The sequence below is a fragment of the Nomia melanderi genome, chromosome 1 (assembly GCF_051020985.1).
Source record: "Nomia melanderi isolate GNS246 chromosome 1, iyNomMela1, whole genome shotgun sequence".
NCBI lineage: Eukaryota > Metazoa > Arthropoda > Insecta > Hymenoptera > Halictidae > Nomia > Nomia melanderi.
In genome coordinates, this window is record NC_134999.1 from 17,959,722 (window position 1) to 17,983,626 (window position 23,905).

At 43.5% G+C, this 23,905-nt stretch overlaps 1 long non-coding RNA gene across 2 annotated transcripts in view; it reads right to left on the reverse strand.

Annotated features, from left to right (window-relative positions):
• Positions 1-23,905, reverse strand: part of LOC143174438 (uncharacterized) — a 167,839-nt gene that overhangs the window by 96,525 nt on the left and 47,409 nt on the right. The window contains exons 2-3 of one of the 2 annotated variants that reach the window (XR_012998405.1): positions 14,653-14,741; positions 13,108-13,205 (exon numbers count right to left, since the gene is read on the reverse strand). This is a non-coding gene — a long non-coding RNA (uncharacterized LOC143174438). The remainder of the gene's footprint in view (positions 1-13,107; positions 13,206-14,652; positions 14,742-23,905) is intronic. The other variant, XR_012998406.1, reaches the window with a different exon arrangement.

The following is a 23,905-nucleotide window of genomic DNA, read 5'->3' on the forward strand; positions in this document are numbered from 1 at the left end:
CAAAGAAAATCTACAGCAATAATCGCGGGCCTTATGGGTTCAGGGATTTATGGCTGCCACGGTCCCTTCTCGTAATACCGTAAAGACGATTGCAAGTTGTGAACGGGACGAAGGCTCCTATTATTTCGAAAAAACTACCAAATGTACAATAAGCCGTAGCAAACATAAAAGGTGTATACAAACTAAAAGGTACGATGGTTCTAAGGGGTCGGAGGAAACGTTAAGGCTGTAAGTGGCCTTAACAAAATATATGTATTACTCAGTTCATTCGAATTCAAAATAAATATTATTCCTCTGTAATCAACTATTATACTTAAAGGGAAATATAGACGTAACATATGCCTAGAATTTTTCTCTTTTTCTAATAAATTATTAATGACAAAGTAGCCGTATCGATCAGAGTTGAGAAAGAAATCATAGGCAAAGGGGTTAAATATTTTAAATATATTATTTTTATAGTTTTCTTTAAAGTTAACAGTACGATAAGGTCGTTCAGATGATTGATTTTATTAAAATTCTACTCTGTTAACACGACACTTTCTTTTTCAGAAATCCTGCCGCCAAGATGTTCACCCAGAAAACAAACACTACGATTCTTACTAAATTTACTTTCATATCTTCATTAAAAGCCCGCCCCTCTCTCCGAAGCCGAGGGGTTAATCTCGCATGGATCTTAATAAGGCGATCGCGCAACATCGGCGCCGGCTCGTTCCATAGGGGCAGAGGTGGAAATTAGGGGTGGAAAAGTGTGCAGGGTCTGAGGGAAAGGAATTAGGGACGAGGTGTGGGAAGGGGCGTGAAAAAGGGAAGAATTCCGGGAAGGGGAACACGGCTGAGGGCAGAAATAGTGGAGAGGGTGAGCGGTACCTCTATAGGGGTTGACGGAGAACGAGCAGGAGGAGGAAAATACACGAACGATCCGGAGGACGCGCGGGGGGGTGACGAAAAATTAGAATAAGTGAGGTAAGTGGATTAAATATTACAGCAGAAGTCGGCCAGACAGGCAGGGGATGAAACGGTGGCGGGAGGGGTTGCAGGGATACGATACGAAGATTAAAAAAGCGAAAAAGTGACGGTGGATTAGAAAAACCTGCGACACGAAGTAGAAACAATAAAAGCGAGTGGGTTACTTGGTCGATGGTGGTGCGAGAAGGGATGAAATGGCAATGGAAGAGCCAAGGTGTCCCAATGCGGTCGGGTGGAGTACAATGGCAGACGAATGGGACGAAGGTGACAGGAAGTTCGAATTTCCACGAATGCCGGATAGCGAGCGAGCGAAAACAGACTAGAACGTTGTTGGGGAGGGATGAAATAGTGCGAGCGGGGGTTAGAATATAATACAAAAGGGGTGGAAGGGACGCGGGACGTAGGAAACGAAGACAGAAACCGACGGAAAGTTGAAATAAAGCGAGAAAGGCGGAGCGGTCGGAGAGGACGTTATAGGGAACAGGGGATAGAGGGTGAAAAGGGTTCCCGGGGGTGGCAGCGCGGCTGCGGCGATAAAAAGGACTCTTAACGGAACGGAAGGAGATCGAAAACAGCGGGAAGTTAAGGGAATTGGAATAGAGAGGTGGAGGAGGGAGGCGAAAAAGGGGACGGAAAATATTGCGGAAGAGGGCCGCGAGGGGGCGAGGAGACGTCACAAAGGGTGAAACGTGTTTGGGGAAAGGGGCTGGAAAAAGTGACAGAGGGTCGCCGGAAATAAGAGGAAAATACGGGAAAGCGAAGGGTTAAGAAAAGCGGTGCAGGTCGAGCGTTTCTCGGACGAAGGAGCACGGACTTTCAGCCCGTTAATTTTATGCAGACGGAGAACCCTCCGCCCCCGGTTCGATTCGACACGGGTTCAGACCACGGCAGGGTGAAATGGAACAGGATAGGGTGAGCTGCGCAGAAAATGGCTGTGACCGCTAATCCAATCGGCTTTCGCGAGAATTAAGGTTGCTCTTTTCCGGCGTCGCGCGTGGATCCAATTTGGCACTTACGTAATTAACGCTGTCTACGATGCGGCCCGACAATTAACTTACTCGGATAATTAACGCAGCGACGTAGGCTCCACTCGATATCAGAGCGGCCGTAGTCGAACGTTCAGCTACCCCATCGACGAGAGAAATTTCGATGTTTTATCTCTTCGAGCGCTGGCTGGGAAATGCTGGCATCAGAAGGTATTGTTATATTCTCACTGGTTAGATAGAATGAAGGTACAGCAGAAAAAAGAATGATTTACGCGGAATGAAAGTCGATTGTTTACCCTTTGTACTGAGACAATGCAGAGTATTATACTGTTTTCTGTTATGGAGTTACAGGCGACCAAAGCTCGGTTCTTCGATGAAAATCCACGGATTCTTTTATGGGGTCCTGTATATTCGTCGCGTTTGAAAACGGAGATTCCGTTATTGGAAGACGCGACGATTGAAGTGTTAATCGATTCTTTTCTTCGGTTACGATCGTTATTGAACTCTGTTTAATTAACTCGAACGTATCGCGTCGAACGCGTTTAAAAATAACGGCGATTGATTGGATTTTATTATTCCCCGTTTATGCGCGGCGAGCGCTCCGAATTTTTTGCTAGACCAGGGATCGGTTATCGGATATCAATGATTGGAGACGTCGGCGGAAAGTTTGAAGAATCGGGATACGTATCCGCGCGTTTTATGCGTTTACCGGCGGCGGCCGCAGAATTCCGTGGAATTATTCGGGATTACGAGACGAACTTTTAATTGTATTGCATTTCCCCGGCGGAATGTTTAATCAGCGCCCGGGGAAACGCGGCACAGTCGCGCACTTTTCATCGAAGCCCGCAGCTTTTGGTAATGCGCTTAGCTGAAAGTAATCAGAAAGCACGGGGCGAGCTTCCGGCGGATTTTTCGCTGTTGCGTTCGAAACAGGAGACTACGAGCGTCGCGCGGTACAACCGGCCGATGTGTTTTCGTATTTGCGTCGTCCGTAGGGAAACAACCGGATAGGCGCCCTATAAAAGTATGCTCAAGAAATGGCCAACTCGGTGGAAAGAGGATTAAGATTTTTCTGATCTCGCTTGAAGCTTATATACGTTCACTTGTACTGCTTGAAATTTACAAATTATCACATTCGCTGCCAAGCCTATGTTATATGAAGCTATTCCCATTGCCATTTATATTTTGAGTATTGTTTACCAAAGTTCTGTTATTTCTTGGTAAAAGAACATATATTATTATACTTGATCATTTACATGCATAAAATCAAAGACGAGTATACTCGTCGTTGGCAATGGGAAGGCATCAGGACTCGACATCCTTTCGTATTAGCCTGTATGTTATAACATGTTGAAAGTAGGGCGAGTATACTCGTTTGGCAACGCATAACACCCTGCCAAAGACGAGTATACTCGTCTTTGGCAGCGAATGGGTTATAGTGTGTACTGGCTAATTTGAAAACTGAATTGTGCAGATGGCAACTTTTACTGAGGTCAACTTACATAACAATATATCTGAGTTTCTCTATGTATAGTGATATAACAGTATGATATCTGAGTTTCTATGTATAGTGATATAACAATATGATATCTGAGAGTCTCTATGTATAGTGATATAACAATATGATATCTGAGAGTCTCTATGTATAGTGATATTATTATATCATAATAATAATAATATCATATAATAATATGATATCTGATAGTCTCTATGTATAGTGATATAACAATATGATATCTGAGTTTCTCTATATATAGTGATATAATATCTTTTAAATAGATAATCAATTCGAATTAAATTTTATATTTTTTCAATACTGTGGTAATTAGCGAAGTTGCATAGCTAAGTGTCTTTATATAAAAACGAGATTTCTCGTCACCGATACGCAATGCGTTAAGAGTATAGCGTGGTAAGTCGCAATGCAAGAAAATTAGCAGTGAGAGAAGATTTAATTTTGTCCATGTTTTCTATATATTGATCTATACTACTCGAAAAGAGCGAAGCTGAAATTAGAATCTAGACTATCACAATGTCAGTAATTTAAGTTATTCGTGGCGACTGGTACAATTAATGTTTTCCACGTGACACGCTTGGAACTCTCTCTCTGTGGGATTAACGTCCGACCGGTTAACCGCGCTCGCGCCACGCAAATCCCCGAGCGCTCCTTCCAATGTTCATCGATCCCTCCTTACACTTACTTATGAATCATAACGGTAATTTAGTAGAAACTCGACGGTACAATGACCAGGATTATTTCTGATAATCTGGAGTGGCTATAGGTACAACGAGCTTAAGCGAGACCGAATCCCTCTCGCACAATGGAGATTATTCGACAGTCGATCGTACATATTACAGAGCTGCCGAGGGTTAATTCGCTTCCCGATAAGATAGAAACTTCCTGACAAGTTGCCGATACGCCGTATCCGCTGCTGATTCAGTTCAACGGGCCAGAGAAAGGGTGCTTTTTGTTTGGAGTGTGGGTGCACGCTGGCCGGAGAGGAGACACGGGGCAGGATATCAAACAAGAGAAAGTATCTCTCGAACTTCCAGCCAGTGGACGCAGTTTTTCCTTCTCATCCTCGTGCCGGTCGATCAGGATACGCCTCCACGTAGACAAACAGCGTTAATATCGAAGACCTTTGGAGACCAGAGACTATTACACGTCGCACAGTTCACTTTCAATTTTGACATCCTCGTTGCAATTATACTTTGATACTCGAAATTATTACTACACTCTGAAACAAACATTGTCTTCATAAACTCGTATCGTTTGACTAATTCTCTATCAATCACAAAATACTGTACCAATCAGAATCATACACTCTAAGAGATCATATTCCACGATATAATTCGCCATTGACCTAATCACAAAATACTCTACACCAATCAGAATCACACACTCTAAGAGATCATCTCTCAACACAATCCTCTATCGACCTAATCACAAAATACTCTACACCAGTCAGATACAAGAGATCATATACCACAATATAATTCTCTATCGACCTAATCACAAAATACTCTATACCAATCAGAATCATACAAGAGATCATATCTCACAATATAATTTTCTATCGACCTAATCACAATGTACTCTGTACCAATCAGAATCATACACTCTAAGAGATAATCTCTCACAATATAATTCTCTATCGACCTAATCACAAAATACTCTGTACCAATAAAAATTACACACACTAAGAGATTCATATCTCAATATAATTCTCTATCGACCTAGTCACAAAATGCTCTACACCAGTCAGAATCAAGAGATCATATTCCACAATACATAAGAGATTCACATTTCACAATATGACCCCATCGACCGAAACACTCAAAATGAAACAGAGCAGTCACTGGCGGTCCGTAAACTTCAAACATCCCGACGCCGCATTAACTCGATTATGCTTCCATTGCTCATCTTCCGCGGCGCATCGCGCATCGACGAACGCCATCGCAAAAAGCTTCAACTGAAAACTCCACTTACGACCCGCGTCGCGCGAACCCCGCGCGGAGCATGAATCCATAAGCGTTCCGCGATACCGAGCCACGCGTGATCCCCGACCAGGCGAAAAACCTAAACGCGTCGCAGCGTCGGGTCGAGCGCGCACAATACAGCCGCCGCCGCCGCCGCTGCCGCCGCCGCTGCCGCCGCCGCCGCAGCCGCCGCCGCAGCCGCCGCGTAATTAAGATTTCTTTATCATCGTGTTTGAATGCAAGAATGCCGGCCGAGCCGGTCCCCTTTGTTCCCGCACACACTGGAAGAGTGGCGTTATCTCGCGGCCGCTAAATTTCCCTGAGTTACAGTCGCGGATTCAGTCGTGGGGGCCCCTCGTTAATTAGCGACCGAAAGAAGAATCGCCGGGGGGCTCGTAAATCAAGAACAATGCCTGGGAATAGCGTGGCGAAGAAGCGGGGACGAAGGGCGAGCGAGCATGGGGAGGGGAGGATGGAACAGGGAGAAGGTGTCTGCGAGACTGAGCCAACACCGGCGAATATCCTTCCAGCGAGAAACGCGGTCATCCCGGAAAAAAGTCTCTCCGCGCCTTGCTCGGCTAAGACATAGCCTGCGACGATTGAAATGTTGGCCCGGACTTGCTGGTTTCGCACGCAGCTGAATGGGAGATTTCGTGGGGATTGTTTTTCGGAAGTTCTATGCGCCGAGGGTTTTAGACGAGGTAATGGTTGCTTAACCCCTTAACGCTCGAGTTAATTCGAGCGCGCTAAACAGGCCAAACTGTGAAAATAACAATGTGAGAGCAAAGAAAAAAAATCATTTACATGGGATTGTAAGCTGTAACACTTATTTATTCAAGAATAAAATATAGCCTTTTTCCATGGAACAAAAGCGCAGTATATCAAAATTGATTTTTTTTGGCCGGTTTTTTTCGAAAAAACTGTTTGTTAGGGGGTTAAGCTTTTGGCGGGGAGTGTCGTTACAATGGGAATTTTAACGCTGAAAGTATGGAGCAATTAACCCGTTGTCATACAACGAGTGAGACTCGTGGTGAAGATTTTCAACGTGATTCAATAAATATGTATGTAGTATCGTAGTTTTAAGACAGTGAGACAGCGACTGTTCTGAGGGCCATAAAAGAGAAAGGGACTCATGTTGACTAGTCTAAGGGTTGCTGGGTTTTTCCGAAGGATGAGTAAGCGAGGATGATCAGTGCGTGATGGTGAAAGTGGGGTGTGTTTGAGAATATGCTTAGAATTTGTCTCGTTTTCCAATAAATTATTAATGACAAATTAACATCGTATCGATGAGAGTTGAAAAAGAAATCATAGGCCAAGGGGTTGAAGTGATTTTTCTATAATGTCTTCGAAAATCAGTAAAGTAATTAATCTCTCGCATACCTTACAGTAGGAATATGTAAATCTGCTTTATGATTCTTCCCAAAAGCATTTTCAGAGTTTCGGTTATCGTGAAATAAGAGTTTCCTTGGTAGTTGATTGAGAGAGTTGACTTGGTAGTTCTAGTGTTGAGCTTCGATATGGGAAGAGGAAAGTTGGGAACGAATGTTTCGTGAGTAATGCGAGATTGATTGATAATATGGGATTCCTTCTGCAGTAGCTAAAACTTTGATGCATGATTCTGTTTTGCATGGAGTTTCTGGGAGTTCAAGAAATTCTCTAAATTGTTTATTCCGTTCTGAACAGCCTCCGTTCACGATCGAGACAGTTTCACGGTGATCTTTCAATTCGACCGCAAATCCGACGGTTTAATGGGGTTTTTTGTTCTGATTTATTCGGGCAATCGACGTTTAGATTGAATCGATCGGCTAGAATAATCTGGTCACGCGATACCTCCGATTTCACGGACCGGAAACCTTCTAGTAAGCTCGGAGGAGCGGGCACGATGAAATCTGTTCCTGTTGAGTGGACGAAAACCACGGGAACGCGGAGCAATTGGTTTTATTTTCGTGCGGGGCGGCTGAACGTTAGGCGAGGAATTTTTTATTGGGTTTGTTTGGGGATTCCTGATCCGACGGTGATTCAGCGTTATTCCGGGGGACCGTACGAACTGTTTCACGTAACTCAACCGCTCGGAAGTGCTTTTATCGAACTGTTCGGGGAAGGAAGGAGCTGATGCGAGATTATTGATAAAAATTTCAAGCAGTTAGAAGTTTCGAAGACGTCATACGCCTCCGAGTGCTTCTTCCGACATTTATTCCCCGAGCCGCTGAGTCCGCAAAAAGAAAACGCGCTCGTATCCCCGATCTCGAACGTGCTACACACCGCATACATGAATTTCAACCGCGAGGCAGATCCGGCGCGCGTGTAAAATATACAATCTTTATTTATGTGCCGGGAGTTGTTTTAATGAATCGTGTTTAATCTTAGTTTCCCCAGCAAACAACGTATACTTTTTCTCCTCGCAACAATGCTTGATACACGAACGAAGACGATCTAGAATATGAAAAACGCTTTCGAATGTCTCGAAAGTATGTCGTAACGTTTACCGATACAGGATTCATTCGATTTGTACATCCTACGTAATTATTATTAACGCGCCTAATGGCCGGCATCGGAATATCAGGCGGAAGGCGGGTTCAATTTGAACGGAAAATAATGAAAAACAAGATTGCCGCGCGGCGTCGACCAATTATACAGGACCGATCGCTTCAATCGGCGCGGCCGCTGTCCCAGTTCTCCTGTCGATCAACACTCGGGAAACTCGTTTCCACCGTCATTTTTCAATTCGTCGGGATAATACTTTCCGGGTCCCCGGTTACGATTCGCCGAATTCGATTCGATCACTGAAACGAACTCGATTCCACGCGTAATCAGGATTCCATTTTTGCTCCCGGGCGAAACTCGAATCTTTAATAAAGAGCTGCGAGTGTATCGACTCCCGTGACCTCGGGATTACCAGCTGTCGCGGCTGCTTGTACTTCGTAGACTATCTTCTTGGATCTCGACTCGGCGTTAACTTAAGTTTATATCATTCTAGATGCGATTTCTCTCCGAGAAACCGATCGAGAGTCGATCGAAAATTAAGACTGTAGAACTGCGAACAAAACTTGTAATTAACTTAAGTATTATTCTTTACGAAGACTCTAAATGTTACTAATTGCGATTTCAATATCCATTCGTCTAAAAAGTTGCGATTAAAATCACTGGATCTCGAATCCATCAATGAAAGCACCTCGAAAGTTTTGATTTATTTCAACGCAGACCTCATACCACAGATTTTTCACGAGTAATCGCGGTTCTTAGTCCGCGGAGCTACTAAGTCTAACTAATTGCGATTCCGAACTCCCAACGGTTCGAAAATCGTAACTTACATCGCGGAACCTCGAATTTCTCAATGGACCGACATCCGACGGACCTATCATTTATCCGTACCGAACCACCGGAGCTAACCACCTAATATTTTCCACGTGAACAGAGCTGCTCCGCCGGTTGGCCCGGGTAGAAACAAGAAGCTTTAATGAACCGGGAATACCGATACCCATTTTTCAAGCAACGAGACGCCAACAAGTGCTCGGGGTACCGTCGTTTCCATTGGAACCCGATGAAGTCTCGCTTCCTCTATCTCTTCGTTGATTTTACTTCGTCGTCGTTGCCCAGTTAATTAAACGGGGCAACCATAATACCGAGAAATGATATGCGCAAATAGCTCGCGGATGTTTGCACGAATCAGGTAACCGTTCAACTAACAACGTCGCTGAAGCGTTACTTATACAACGCGAGATTGATGACTGCTTCGAGATTCCGTCTACGTTGTCGTTTAATTACTGAAAGTTCCCGGGGAGGATCGCAGCTTCCGGTTCCGTCTCCCGACAGGAATTTCTACAGGGTTTTCGAACTATCTTTACCATCGTTTAATTAATGCGCACCCTGCTCCGCACTTCTCAAGATTATTTAACTCAGTTCGCTACATTTTCTGGGATAGCTATCATCTCGCATAGAAAACCTTCATAACATATTCCCTCTTCTTAACACTAAAACTACCGAGTTCAATTGACTTTTGAAAATTTCGCTATAGAAACTCCAAGAATCTGTTCAGACTTTAATTGATTTACAATTCAACTTGCGCAGTGCTAGATGAATTTCTTTAATAATTTCTCAGAGAAACATTTGTCTTTCTAATAATTGCAAAATAAGACATCAGGCATGGATCGTTTGACTCGTCTGGTAGTTTTAGTGTTAACACTAGAACTACCGAGCATTTAATACGATTAATATGCAATTCCTATAAAAATTATAACAATAGATTATTTTCAGTTTCTTCAGGCATTCATTATAGTACTGAAATGAAACTGTTTGTTTTCAAAATCATTTCGAATATTCAATGCTTCGAAGATATCAATAATTGCTAAACAAAAAAATCGAAACCAGTCATTTTGACTGGTAGGGTAGTTCCAGTGTTGAAGTCACTCATCGACTAGTCAGCATTACTATCTTCTATTACCTTCACTCATATTCCTCTATATATCTCTAAACATACACCTTCAAAAATTACACAATTCCTAGCCAAGTATAAACCGATTACTTCAAAGCTACTAGAAACTTCAAATCCACCTCCCCATCAAGTAGTACAAGTCAACGTACAGACACACGTAGACCTAGAAATAAAGTTTCCCTCTAAACTATACCTTTCTCTCCAACCTCCTATAAATCTACCAACATCGACACTCCCAATTAAACCAAAACTCAAATTCTCTACACCGAATTACTCGACGTCGCTTGTCTTAACCCTTTCGGTCACGATTTTTTCCTGAGTCCACTTTAGTTTTATTTTGTGAAAACACAATTTCATAAGAGACGTCAACGTCATAATCAAATAGAATCTATAGTTGACAATACCAGGACCACGTTTAACCCTTAGCATTCCTATGTCGAGTCGGACTCAACATTCTATTCTATTGCAACCTCTATTTTAACAATTTTTCCTATATTTATTTGTAGTATCACAATTGTACCATTTAAAGGTAACATTCCAATGACTCACAAATATTGAATAAATAAATACCGCGTCATATCAAGCTGTAATTGAATGAACTAACGTCGAGCCTCAAAATGAGAAACCAAGAGCACTTCGGACCGCAAAGGGTTAAACAATGAAATTTACCGAATTTAGATACACCAAGCCATGTAGCCATGACCGAAAGGATTAACCCTTTGCACTCGAAAGATTTTCACTAGAAATATCCAATATTCTTCGATGACATACAGACGATGTTCTTTGAAACTAATTAACGAGGAAACATATATAAATTAAGAAGGAAAGTTATTTTATTTCGATATTCCATATATCGATGCATCATACAAAGCTTAACCCTTTGAACTCTGTAGGCTCCAATATTGCACCAGTTCTAATATTAAATATTTTAATGATCTTAAGAAAACTACCTTAAGATTATTAGATCTTCCACATATACAAAGTTTGTACTGAGAATTAAAGGTCTAAGAAATGTTATAACATTGTTAATTTTCAATAGAATTACTATCAAAATTGGTAGGAGTTGCTGACATATCAGAAAACTATGTGGAGTGCTAACGGTTAATATTATATATAAGACTTTATAATTTTGCAAATCGAATCAAGTGGTGACTGAGAGTCATCTCTCGAGTGCAAAGGATTAAAACTCAATAGAATCAAGAGAAACTTATCCGTAGGAAACGCTTTCTATGGTCTTCCCCCAGTTTCGATCGAGAGGCCGCGGCGTCCGAGTGCAGAGGGGTCCGGTTGTATATCCGAGGCCCGTAGCCCGGGAAATTAAATTTCCCATGGCGCGAGCGTCGACGCGACTGCCAGTCCGATGGACGGCTGCATTGCAGTCGGCGGTTTGGCAATCCAGCTGTGGTCGGATCGATGTGTATTCCTCCGTGAGGGGCAGTCGCGCGCCCTTCGCTTCCGGCCGTCGTCCCTTCTTTCGCCGTGGCGCGCAAATAATGCGCCGGCCGGCACCCTAGGCGCGACTGCTAATTGCGTTGTCACCGATCGCCCCTCTCAGCGCACGCGAGCCGCGCGTGAGCGACATTAATGCCCCACGGTCTGCTGCCCCCCGACGGCGAATCGACCGTTCGCGGGACGCACTTTCGCCGGACCGGTTAAGCCGGCAGATCATTTTGAACAGGTCGCCTCGGGAACTGGGTCGAGTTCCCAGTGACTCGGCCATTTAGGATGAGACGCGAATCGGCAGCTAACCCGTGCCGGCTGTTTGGTACGGGAACTTCAATCGATTCCGGTGGATGTAGCTTTGGAGGATTCCTTGTGTAGGATTTTCGATGCGCGTACTGTGTAGGACCTTTTAACCCTTTGAGCTCTGTAGGCTCCAATATTGCGCCAGTTATAATATTAAATATTTTAATGAATCTTAAGGAAACCTCCCTAAAATTATTCAATTTTCCATACATCCAAATTTTGCATTGAGAAGGAAAATAAAAGATCGAAGAAAGGTTATAGCATTTCTCATTTTCGCTAGGGATACTGTAAAAATTAGTTGCAGTTGCTGATAGATTACAAAACAACCTGGAGTGCTAAGGGTTAACCCTTTGGGGACGAACGTCGATATTGCGGCGAGATCAGATGTTCATATTTGGAGGACTAAGTCGTAAACAAATGATGTAATTACTCGAATAGCAAGAGATCGGCACGTACTTTCTGATTTTTCTATTGTTCAAGCGATTGATATATATAGTTTAGCTACATCTGCTGGAAGTTTTTTATATTTCAGAGAATCTTCGTCAAAGGGTTAATACTTCTCGACTCTTCCAACGCTTGTCTCAGACTGCCCTTCCTCGCTGCCTTCGCGCATCTTATTTCATTCCCAATTATTCTATCTTTCCCTTGCGCTCACCCTCTCACACAGTCTTTAACCCTTTGCACTCCGCAGGCGCCTCAGTCGCCAATTGATTTGACACAGCAGAATTATAGAGTTTGACATTTAATATTAAACTTTGTACAATGCATCGACATGTAAAATATTGAAATAAAACGGCCTCTTTCTTTAATTTACGTGCGATTTCTCGTTAAGTCAGTTTGAAAGAATGTCGTCGGTATTTGATTAAAAAATGTTGAGTATTTCTAATGAAAAACTTCTGGAGTGCAAAGGGTTAACATTCGATCCCAAAAACACTCTTCATTCGTACCTCGCTCACTCAAGCTCTGTCACTCGGTCCTAAACATTCTTCTCAGTCAGCCGATCCCTATCACTCGGTCATAAACACTTTTCATTTGCACCCTAATCTCTCGCATGCCCTACACTTGGGAGTCTTGGGGATTGATGGGACTTCATGGATTCGATGCGACGAAATTTTATTTAAGATGGTACGATTCGTGCTTTATTTTGTGGGAGCTTCGGATTAGCTTTTTGATCACCAAGCAGTTTTTATTCTTTTTTATTCTGTCAAGTATGGAAACTTGAATTTTGTCAATAGTGATTGCTGATCAGTAACTTAGAAGTTGAGCTTCTAATTTCGAGGTTAAGCCTTGAAGGTGACAATACTACTTCAAAGTAGACGAGACATAATATTAATTAAGTACTAAGCTCTTCGGTCATTAGTGAATATGATAACAGACAAAATATATGAACCCTTATAGCCAGGAAGTAGATCGCAACGCCCTGCCAGTCCGTCACAGGTACCAAGCGCAGAAGAACTGAATTCAAGGGTAAATTTGTAAGAGCAACGAGTCCCAACTCACCGATAACGTAGATTTCCCGCTGAGCTTGCGACCCGACTCTGACAGAGGGCGTCGACAGTCTGTACAGAACAGCACCAGCTCGGCAAGGGATCGATGCGCTGAAACAGAGAAAGTAGAAATCGATCGGATAAAGACAGCGTGAACAGTAAATAGAAGCTAATCCCTTCGTCAAGGCCGCGAAAGCCGAATAAAAACTTCGCCCGACCATATCCAGTTGAATCTGCCCGAACTAATTATACGAAAACGCAATTTATCATCCGCCGCATCTGCTAACAGCGCAACGCGAGAGATCCCGCGACAGATACACGGCTCGTCGGCGTTAATTACCCAAAGTGGCAAGGTTAACGCGGCGTTCTTAAAACGTGGCCGTCAGCGACGAGATAATAAGCGGTTGCGGCAAGAGCGCAGCTGGCAATGTGGTAACACGGGCGAAAAAACTTGGGGAGGGCAGTTAATTCAATGAGCCTGGTGGCTGAGGGATTAATGAACTATACCAGAGTTTTACGGTCGCGGTGTGCCGACCTTACAACGAATTAAATTAAAATCACCCCTCCCCTCTGGCCCGTTTCCCGTCGTCCTCCGTCTCCGGCCCATCGACGCCCTTCTAATTCAATTAGGAAAGTGGCGCGGATGAAGAACGGCGAACCGAGTCGCGTTAAAATAACTGTTCTCGTGCCTCGCCCGTTGCTGATAATTACGTTTCAGCTGGTGTATTATGCAACACGGCCGCGCCACCCCCTGCGTTCGACGAAATCCACCGGATAATTCCATTTGCGCTGTCGGTAGGGGCGGGAAAAAACGGTGGCCCTGCTTTCCTCCTTCGTCCTGCGCGAAATTGCTCTGACGGTTCCACCGTCGGACCCGTCCCCCGACCCCGTCGGCCGCGAACTTTCGAGACATTTGTCTCTCGAGATTTTTATTAACGACCCCCGCGAATCTACGGCGCGAGCGACGCCGCTATTTTACCATCGCCGGGTAACTCGCGCCCCGAGAGCTGCTCCACCGAGTAATTTCAATTAATTATAGAATACACTGTTCGCGAAACGTTCTTCTTTCGTCGCGATAGACCCAAGGGAATGAAAACTGCTCATTGAGATTTAAACTGCTGACCCAGTTGCTGTATCCGGTAAGAATCGCGGCAAACATGCTCCGAGTGGTGCTCGATTAGAAAAGAGAAGGTTCGAGCAGACGGCTCTTTTGATCGGAATGTCACGGAATGACGGGGCGAGCCGCAGTAATGTTAATTACCGAGCGATTCGAGTGGCTTACATTGCCAGCGAGGTCGCGGGTTAAGAAAAAATTATCTGCTCGCGTTCCGTTGAATACGCTCCCCGTCCTTGGACGCGGGACAACGGTTGCTCGCGTGTCGCGGCGGAATGGAGAAGCCATCTGGGAATATAAAGCGTCAGGGAGAAACAAAGCTCGTTATTTTATAACTGCGGAGACCGAACAAATTGTAGGAACTGCTTGACAAAGCGGAACAGCCATTCAGGAAGACACGCGGCCTTGCTGTCTTGCGACTTGTTTTGTCGCTGCGGTACTTACGACTCGGTTGCGAATTAATGGAGCCTTGTCTCCGCATCGTAACACGAATTTTTCAATTTCCATTCTTCGGAGCTCACATGATCCGGAATCTGCAATTCACAATTCAGAATCCGTAACAGCAGTTGGGACTCTTTATAACGAGATTTTATATAATCCAGAGTCCACAGTCTACAGCTCCAATTAAAACTTCACAATGCAGGATTCGAAGTCTAAATTTAACAATTGAAAGCTTGAGTTATGTAACTCATCAGATTCTACAATAGAGACTACATAGTACAATATGTGAGATATCAAGCCGCAAGCTTAAAATCTACAGTTCAAAATCCACAAAACATCATTCCACATTCTAAAGTTCGCAACATCGTTCCTGTACTTTTCCGTTTAAAACGCAAGCACACAGACGAACACGGAAGCAGCCAGCAGGCACTCCATCGTTTTACGAGTCTCCCGCGTGGTCCAATTACAACAATAGATAGAACTCCGGCGTAGCTGTTATTAGGCCTGCCAGAGGAGCTTAAAAAGGGTTCGAGTCGGCCGGCCCTGCTAACGAGACATCTGTCGTCGAAGAGAAACGTTTCGTCAGGCGGGATTGGCTTTCAACGGGCGAGTGTAACGGGTATCAGTTTCCCGGGGAAGTTCGATAACTGACATCAGCGATTCGATCCCTTGTTGGTTACTTTCAGGCTAAGAGCCGAGCTGACCCATCGGGTGTATAAGATTGCCGCTGTCCAGGCTCGGGTTCGATTCCTGATAGATTGCTACTCTCCGGCGACGAGATTACACTCGTGACTTCGTCGGGCGAACGGAAGCGATCGTGAAGGGACGCTCGAAGGGCCGAGTTTTTCGGAGCGCAGGCGGGCACTGACAACGCTGCGCGTACGTGGAGATGAAACGCGGAGCTCAGCATAAAACAAAAAATTCTGGGCAGGTAGCTTTTCCAGGGGAACGTTTTCGTTTATCCACTGTCGGTATAATCGTTTATCATTTCTACTTGTTTTTTATGGATAGACTGCGGATACTCGTTCGTTTTGGTATGAAGGGTGTTACGCGCCCAAAAATGACAATAGGACACTCTGTCGCTGTCGCCTGAGAATAAAAGAAGGAGCCTCTACCCCGGGCGGCCAATCGGTATGCGTGAAAACATATATAAATTAAGAAGAAAAGTTATTTTATTTCAATATTCCATATGTCGATGCATCATACGAAGCTTAATATTATATATAAGACTTTATAATTCTGTAAATCAAATCAAGTGGTGACTGAGACACCTCTCAAGTGCAAAGGGTTAACCCTTTGCGGGAGAAAATTCTTCGAAACATTCGAAACCTTCAACATATAAAACTAAATTACAAATCAATTGCTTAATTAATTGAAGAAAAGAAAACTGCTGTCTGATCTCTTGCTATTCGACTAATGAAATCATTTGTTCGCGACTTAGTCTTCCTGTTACGCGCTCAAAAATAACAGTAGGACACTGTCGCGTGAAAAACAAGAGAAGGAGCCTTTACCCCGGGCGGCCAATCTGATTGGCCGCTCGGTAGATGCTCCTTTTTTCTATAAATATGCCGACTTTTTTTCCTTGAGCGTCAGTTAACAACATCGGCTCGCGTAATCAACAACCACGCAGTCTCAACAACTAACGTAGAAACAAGCATCCGAAATCAACCTCTGTGTTGATGAAATTGTTAGAATCACTGTATTACTTCAACATTGTACTTTTAACCCTTTGCACTCGAGAGGCGCCTTTCAGTTGCCACTGGATTCGACCCAACAAAATGATAAAATTTCAGATTCAATATTAAATTTTATATAGTGTATCAACACATGGAACATCGAAATAAAATAGTTCTGTCACTTAATTTATGCAAGGTATTTCTTTATATCAGTTGTAAAGTATCATTGATATTTTATCAGAAAATAATGAGTATTTGCTGAGAAAAATATTCTCGAGTGCAAAGAGTTAATCGTGAAATTATGTTTTTTGTTTGGTGAAACTAAACAAACCAGTTCAACAACCTTATTACCCTATCACTGTAAGAAGTAGGGTCCGAGCGTGAATCGCGAAGTCGAAAACAGAATCAATGATTAACGTCGTCGCGAACACAGGGGAAATTGAAATGAAAAATTGGAATCTGTATGTTAGGAATAAAACGCGAAATGATTAGAAGGTTCTGCTTCGGTTTCTTCTTTGCAAAGTTCCTCGTCAGCGAAGTTTTGAATTAACGTGGAGCCGATGCTGTCTGTTTATAACGTTCCGTTCAGTTGGCATTGTTACTAATGAGAAAACTACGAGCGTGGGCCGGTTCAAACGAGCGCAGCGAAAGCATCGAGTCAACGGCAACGCGATCAAAGCAAGGGATAGCCGAAAGCGACGGTAAGCTTCCCCGCGAGTAGCATTTTGAGTTCGCAGCTCGCGAACCGAATAATTCGATGTCTGAGAGCAACTCGCTTCACTGATGCAATTAACGGGATCAACCTGTTGGAACAAATGCATCCGAGAGACAGCGGAGTTCTGTCGTCCGCAACATGTAGCGAGGCTCGCTGTGTTGAACCGTCAATTTAATTCCGTGTTTCTTAGTAAAATCAACAATTAGTGCTGCACTCTCGGGTATCAGCCCCTGCGGCTCCATTACCGTTGACTTTAACTACTTGTTTCCTAGTTTCACTTGTCGGGGTGCTCCACTTAAAATGCCATTTCGATGTTCAATTGTCCGAGCTGTAATTATTCGTACATCGCGATGCGGATGAATATTTAAATTTGAAAGGAGTAGAAGTTTATTTTTTGTAGTAATTTTGAGGTTTGTATCAGAAGTGCAGTGGGCAGAAACAGTAAAATTGCTATGGAAAATAAAGAATACGTTTATTGAGGCACAGTTTAAAATGCAAGAACTATTCTACGCGATGGTTCGGCTGTGACTGAGTGCAGCCAGCGATGGGACACTTAATTTATGATCCACCATCGGGCCACGTTTAAGCACTTCTCAAAGAAAACAGTCGCGTGTCGCTCCAGGCGCTCGAACCGAATCTCCTATTACAAATTTTGAGAGATCGCCTCCTAGCACGACAATTTTTCTCGGTATTCGAATAATATTTCCTAAAGGCAGACATTAATCTTTGAAATATTTTGAATACAGATATTTTCGAATTGAACAGTTTCTTGTAACTATCAAGATTACTAGAGGACTGAATTGCAATGCATTGCGAACCGAGAGCCGCAAACAAACAAATATAGTGGGCTCACTCTGGCAAAGTATTTCTTCCCATAAGCCCTTACATTCTTCGGAAACGTATTCGAAACGTGACCAGTATGAAATTGCCGGACACGAAGGTACCTGAATCACAACGCGGCAGCACGAACCGCCCCCTTCGCAAGGGTGGAAAAAGAAAATCGCTGCGGCGGTGGAGAGGGAAATTAATACCAATCATTATCACGCTTTCCTCTTTAATAATGCACTATACATTCCTCGAACGTTCTACGAGACTGTTATGGTGCGTTTACATTATCCAAATGAATTGCCATTCACCTCTGCTCGTACAAAACTGAAGTCCAAACGGGAATTCGTCGATGTTTCGTTCAATAACACTCGTTTTCCAATGTGATTAACTCCACAAATTGAGAACTACACGAATTTTATGAAATTTCATTACTAAAGAACTCGATTTTTATCATTAACACGGAATTTTGAAAACGTTCGAAAAGTTGAGTTAATCAATTTGACACTAGAACTACCGAGCATTTAATACGATTAATATGCAATTTCCATAAAAATTGTAACAATTGATTATTTTCAGTTTCTTCGGGCATCTATTATAGTACTCGAATGAAACTATTTGTTTTCAAAATCATTTCGTATATTCAATGCTTCGAAGATATCAATAATTGCCAAACAAAAAACTCGAAACCAGTCATTGTGACTGGTACGGTAGTTCTAGTGTTAACCAATGAAAGATAAATGGTGCTCTTCCAAATGTTTCCGAATTACTCGACGAATCAATCGCAGAAGCAAATACTGAAATTATATCAAACAATTATTCCATCTTCGTTTTATACTTGGCGATTATATTCTCTGAAATTCAGGAGAATCGTTCCTCCGTTACCGTTCGCGCGAAACGAACACGAATCCGTCGAAAATTGGGACGGAACAGCGTTCATTCAGTTAATGTAAACGCGCCATTATTCACCGCGAGAAAGAAACAGCGCGAAGTCGGCCGCTTTGTTCGGCCAGGCGATTACGCGGCGATCAGACGGACGAACGAGCGAAAGCTATTAACGAGGCGCGGCTGTTTGAAAAGCGGCTGAAGCGCCTTCGATCGCACCGCTGTAATTACAATCGGACGAGACTTTTTTATCCCGGCGGGCGGTCTTTCTCGCAGCCTCTCCGGACCATGAATTACCGCTGTTACCGTCGGAGTGATTAATTTCTTAATTATGTATACCGTTCGCCCGACAATTGACATAATTTGCGAGGTGTCGGCGGGAATGATAACCGCGGATCGTTCCTCTTCGTCGGCCGGCAGATTGCTATCGACCGGTGACATGTAAATGGAAGGAATGTAATTAATTCAATTCGAAATTTACTGCCTCGGATAAGAAGGCTTGGTTATCGTGCGAGGCTTTTCAGTGTCGGTTCAACGATTTTTTTTCCAACGATCACGCACTTGATATAAACGTGAACAAACGGCTTCGGTTCTGTTTTAATTAGCAATTAACTCTTTCTACTCTGAAGAGGCTTATCAGGAGTCGCTGTATTTGATACGGAAGAATTAGAGTTTGAGCTTGAATACTAAGCTTTATGTAATCCATCGCTGAGGTTTTGTAATAAAATAGTTTGGTTCTCACCACATGCGGTACACGTTAATTTTTGTAACAAAATATTTTTAAGGGACGCATGGTCAAGAATAGCTACGTTACAAAGTACCGAAAACATCAAGAAACTATATTAAAATATATAAAATTAAAAAAACTTGAATATAACTTAATATTTTATTTAAAAAATTAATACAGCTCATAAGCAAGATATTACCGTAATTTCCGTGGCATTCAACGTGCTAACTGAATTAATGTAGTTTCAATTGAATTCAATTAGTTTTAGAAATTGTCCATAGGTTATTATATAATGTTGAGTATGTCTAGTGGAAAACTGGAGTGCAATGAATTAATTAGAGTGGCGAAGGTATCGAAGATTCTATTTCAGTTCATGATGCAACAGTTTGTCATTTTCAACTGTAATACGGTATGAATTATGTAAAGAACAATTAACGGTATTGTATTCGGATGGTTCGTCCAGACAGCGTTTCCATCTCTGCCCAGAGATTGACACTGTTCCTTCGACGGTCGCGTAAAACTGGGTCACCGTGATATGTCCATTACTTATTTCCTAAGATGCTTACGGCGATGCGGCGGGTCTTACGTCAAACTCGAGATTTTCTTAGTAACCGGTACTTCCATTAACTCTGATGCGCGACAATCTTAACATCCCGGAACTTCCAGGCATTTTCTAAATTAAGTTCCCGCGGTCGGACGGGGAACTCTTCAGCGGAATGTCGACCCTTAAGCCAGCGCGGCGGTACTCTTTTCATGCGCAAACACGGCAAATTGCCAATGAAACCATGGTACCTGGTTAAATGGAATAAAGTGTCCACTTGGTGACTCCGGGAAGCCACGTTCTCCGCGAAGAGAAAATTTCGAATCATTTAACCCGCGACGTTCTGCTTTTCATAGTAGTATTACGACTTATTTGTTGTACAACGTTTCAAACATCGCGATGATCGTATTAACTTTCGTATAATGAAGCATAGAGTTGCAGAAAATATTTATACAAATTGTAAACTTCTGTAGGTCTGACAGTAGTATTACTCCTAACAGGTCAGACAACAGAGCGAGAATAAAGAAAGGCTTCAAAATACAGCAAAATCGTTTCAGATATTCTAAACATATATTTATTTATAGAATCACATTCCCTGTACCTCCCTCCTACCCAACACCCACCGCAAAGTCACATTCCGTCGCAGCAACTAGACGGTAATTCACTCAGCCACTAGCCACAAGAAACTGCAGAAAACGTAATATACACTGTAATCCCTAACCCCTGGGAGAAACTTATATTTTCCCTCGACATCTGACACACTCAAGCAATAAACATTCCACTAGCTTCCTCTTCATTACTCAGACAAGTCACCAAATCATCTAATAAACCTCAAAGTCCTCCCACAAACAAGCTCCCAAGCATCAACCCATTGCATTCGAACGTCAAGTCAGACTCGGCGTTCAATTTCATTCCAATCCCAGCTCTCGTTCGTAATACTACAATCATATAATTGTGGTATTAATGGTATTTAAATATGTTTTATTTAAAAAAACACAGGAATAGATAGTTGAAGAAAGTACAAATAAATAGAAACGATATAGCTCGCAGTGTACAGGTCTTTTCTCTTCTCTAGTCAACCTAAGCTCTCTAAAAACTCTCGCCATCACTTAAAAATCATTCTCTCCCACGAGCATTCTTCTTACTCACACTTCCAACAAATTCTCAAACACACCCCACTCTACCACCACACACTCATCATCCTCCCTTACGAATCCTTCGGAAAAACTCACCAACCTTTGGGCCTGGTTTCCATGAGTCCCTTTCTCTTTTATGGCCCCTAGAACATTCGCTGTCCCACTGTCTTAACCCTTACCAATCCTACGTCGCGTCGGACTCGACATTCTATTTTATTGCAACCTCTATTTTAACAATTTTTTGTATATTTATTTGTAGTATCACAATTGTACCATTTAAAGGTAACATTTCAGTGACTCCTAAATATTCTTGAATAAATAAATAGAGCGTCTTATTAAGCTGTAATTGAATGAACTAACGTCGAACCTCAAAATGGGAAACCAAGAGCACTTCGGACCGCAAAGGGTTAAGGTTTGAGTTCGTTGTTTTTCGAGTATCGTGGGATTAACGCGTTGAACGCTATGAGGGTTGCCGATGAGTTCAATCGGATTACTATGGTTTATTCGATTAAACGATGATTAGGTAGAGACGCTTCTGTATTATAAATAATGCTAGCTAATGCGGTGATATTCAGCTTGAATATGCAAGGATAATAATAATTTAATTGGATGATTTAGTATTCAATTCTTATCTTTCTGTGTGTTTCTTTATCGTTAAAACTACGATACTACATAATTTCTACCTACAGTTTCAAACATCCCCAAACCACCTCAAACAGTTTACAACCGAATTGCACCAGAAGCACAATAGAACCCCATAACACCGTCGCACGACTGGAAAACCCAAGAATCCCTGCGACCGCGAAGGGGTAACGCTCGCTCGATGCCGACAGCAATGCCTCAATTCGCAAAATCACGGAACCCATCGTCCCCTCTTTATTCGCAGGAAATGCCGCGCGGGAAGCAATAAGTCACGTCACCAGGCCCCCGTCCCGGGGAACGGGGTGTTCGGATGTTCTTAGGAACACGCGGAGACACAAGCAGTCGCGGCGGGGGGAGGAGGGGGACGGTCTCGATGGCGCAGGGAAGACGCCATTCTCCCGATTACTCGGTGCGTCAGCGTGACATTTAATCTCGCGCGAGAGCTATTGACATTTCGACGGCGAAACTGCCGGGGGTGTCTGGTATTTGCGTTTCCGGCGCGCGTCCCGCCTCGCGAGCGAGGAGCGCCGGCCGCGGACAATGAATCGCGTGAATCACTTCCGAGTATTTAATTATTCAGTTCACGTGTCGCCAAACAGGCCGTGGAGTTTACAGCAATCTCCGTGATCGTTTTTCACTCGACGGTTTTCATCCCCCTGCCCGGCGGAACACTCCGCCCCTCCGGATTTGTACAATCGCAGTTATCAATTGGTCGGCGAGGCAGACGAGGCAGGGGCAAGTGGACGGGTTACCCGTATTATTGTTCGATTTCACGCTCGGCGGGGGAATTATGCTCCGCTGAAATATGGCTCGCGATCCCCGCCGCACGGCCTGGGTTTATTTCGCCGGAAAGAATGGAAGTAATTGCTCGACGGAGTTTCGCGTTGTTCGCCGGAATGAATCGCTTGCTTAAGTGGATGAACCGGCTCGGATAACGGCCGCGACGAAGTAACGTACGGCCGAAATTCGGGTGGAGTATCAGTTCTTACGGAACGGGAGGATTATTACGGTATTAGCGGTTAGAATGGAGTTTCTTGTACTGCGTGTTCTTAGGATATTTGTGAGTTGACGTGGATCTTGTTATTCTTGCTTTTAGTGAGTGATCTTAACATTAGAACCACTAGCTGGGTAAAATGACCAGTTCTTAACTGCTTCTTTCACAATTACTGTACAGGTACAAATTCTTTGAAAAGTGATTAAGGAAGTGAGACATAAGCTAATTGTTGTCTTACTAAATCAATTGAAGTGCACGGTAGCTCTAGTGTTAATTCAGCCTAGATGATCATTCAATTCTCCTATGATCCGATTATCATCCATTGTCATACTTGAGGATCAACAAAGAATTCGAACGAACGAGCGTGTAATCTCCTTTGTCAAAAATTTCTATCGATGAAGCAAGTCTTTCGAGAGTCGATTTAGTAATACCTGAACTGAAACATAAGTCAATTATTATCTTACTAAATCAGTTGAAGTGCTTGGTAGCTCTAGTGTTAATTCGGCCTAGCTGATCAATTCTCCTAAGTTCCAATTAAATATTATTTCTATCATCCATTGTCATACTTGATCAACAGAGAATTCGATGAAACGAGCGTGAAATCTAATTTGTCAAAAATTACTATCGATGAAGCAAGTCTCTCGATCATAGTCGCCAAAGAAATCATAGAGCAGGGTATTAACAGCTCGTCGCTGTCGAAACTCGAAGCGCGCTCTCAAAGAGGCGCTTTCATCCTTCGCGTACCGCCTGGCTTTCGACTCCAGCTTCCCAAACGCTGTCGATAGGCGAGCGTGTGGCAGCGGATTCCCGATTAATCGAGCCGCGGCACACTGCGGCGATATCGCCGTCAGCGTTCCCCGCCGCGAGCGAGCCGTTTGCCGGCAGTTTCGCGAGCTCCGACCCGGCGCGCTTCATTTTTCACGCGATCGGCGCAGCTGTCCTCATTTTCATCTTAAGTGGTCTAGACTGCAGACACCGGGGGTACGGCTGGTTCATCCGGCGGAACCGGAATTAAAGTGCATAAAACGAATGACGGGGGGAACGCTGCTTCTGGAGCAGCCATCCGTCTTGAACGGCTCGATCTCTTCGAGACACGCGGCTAGCTCGGCGGGAGC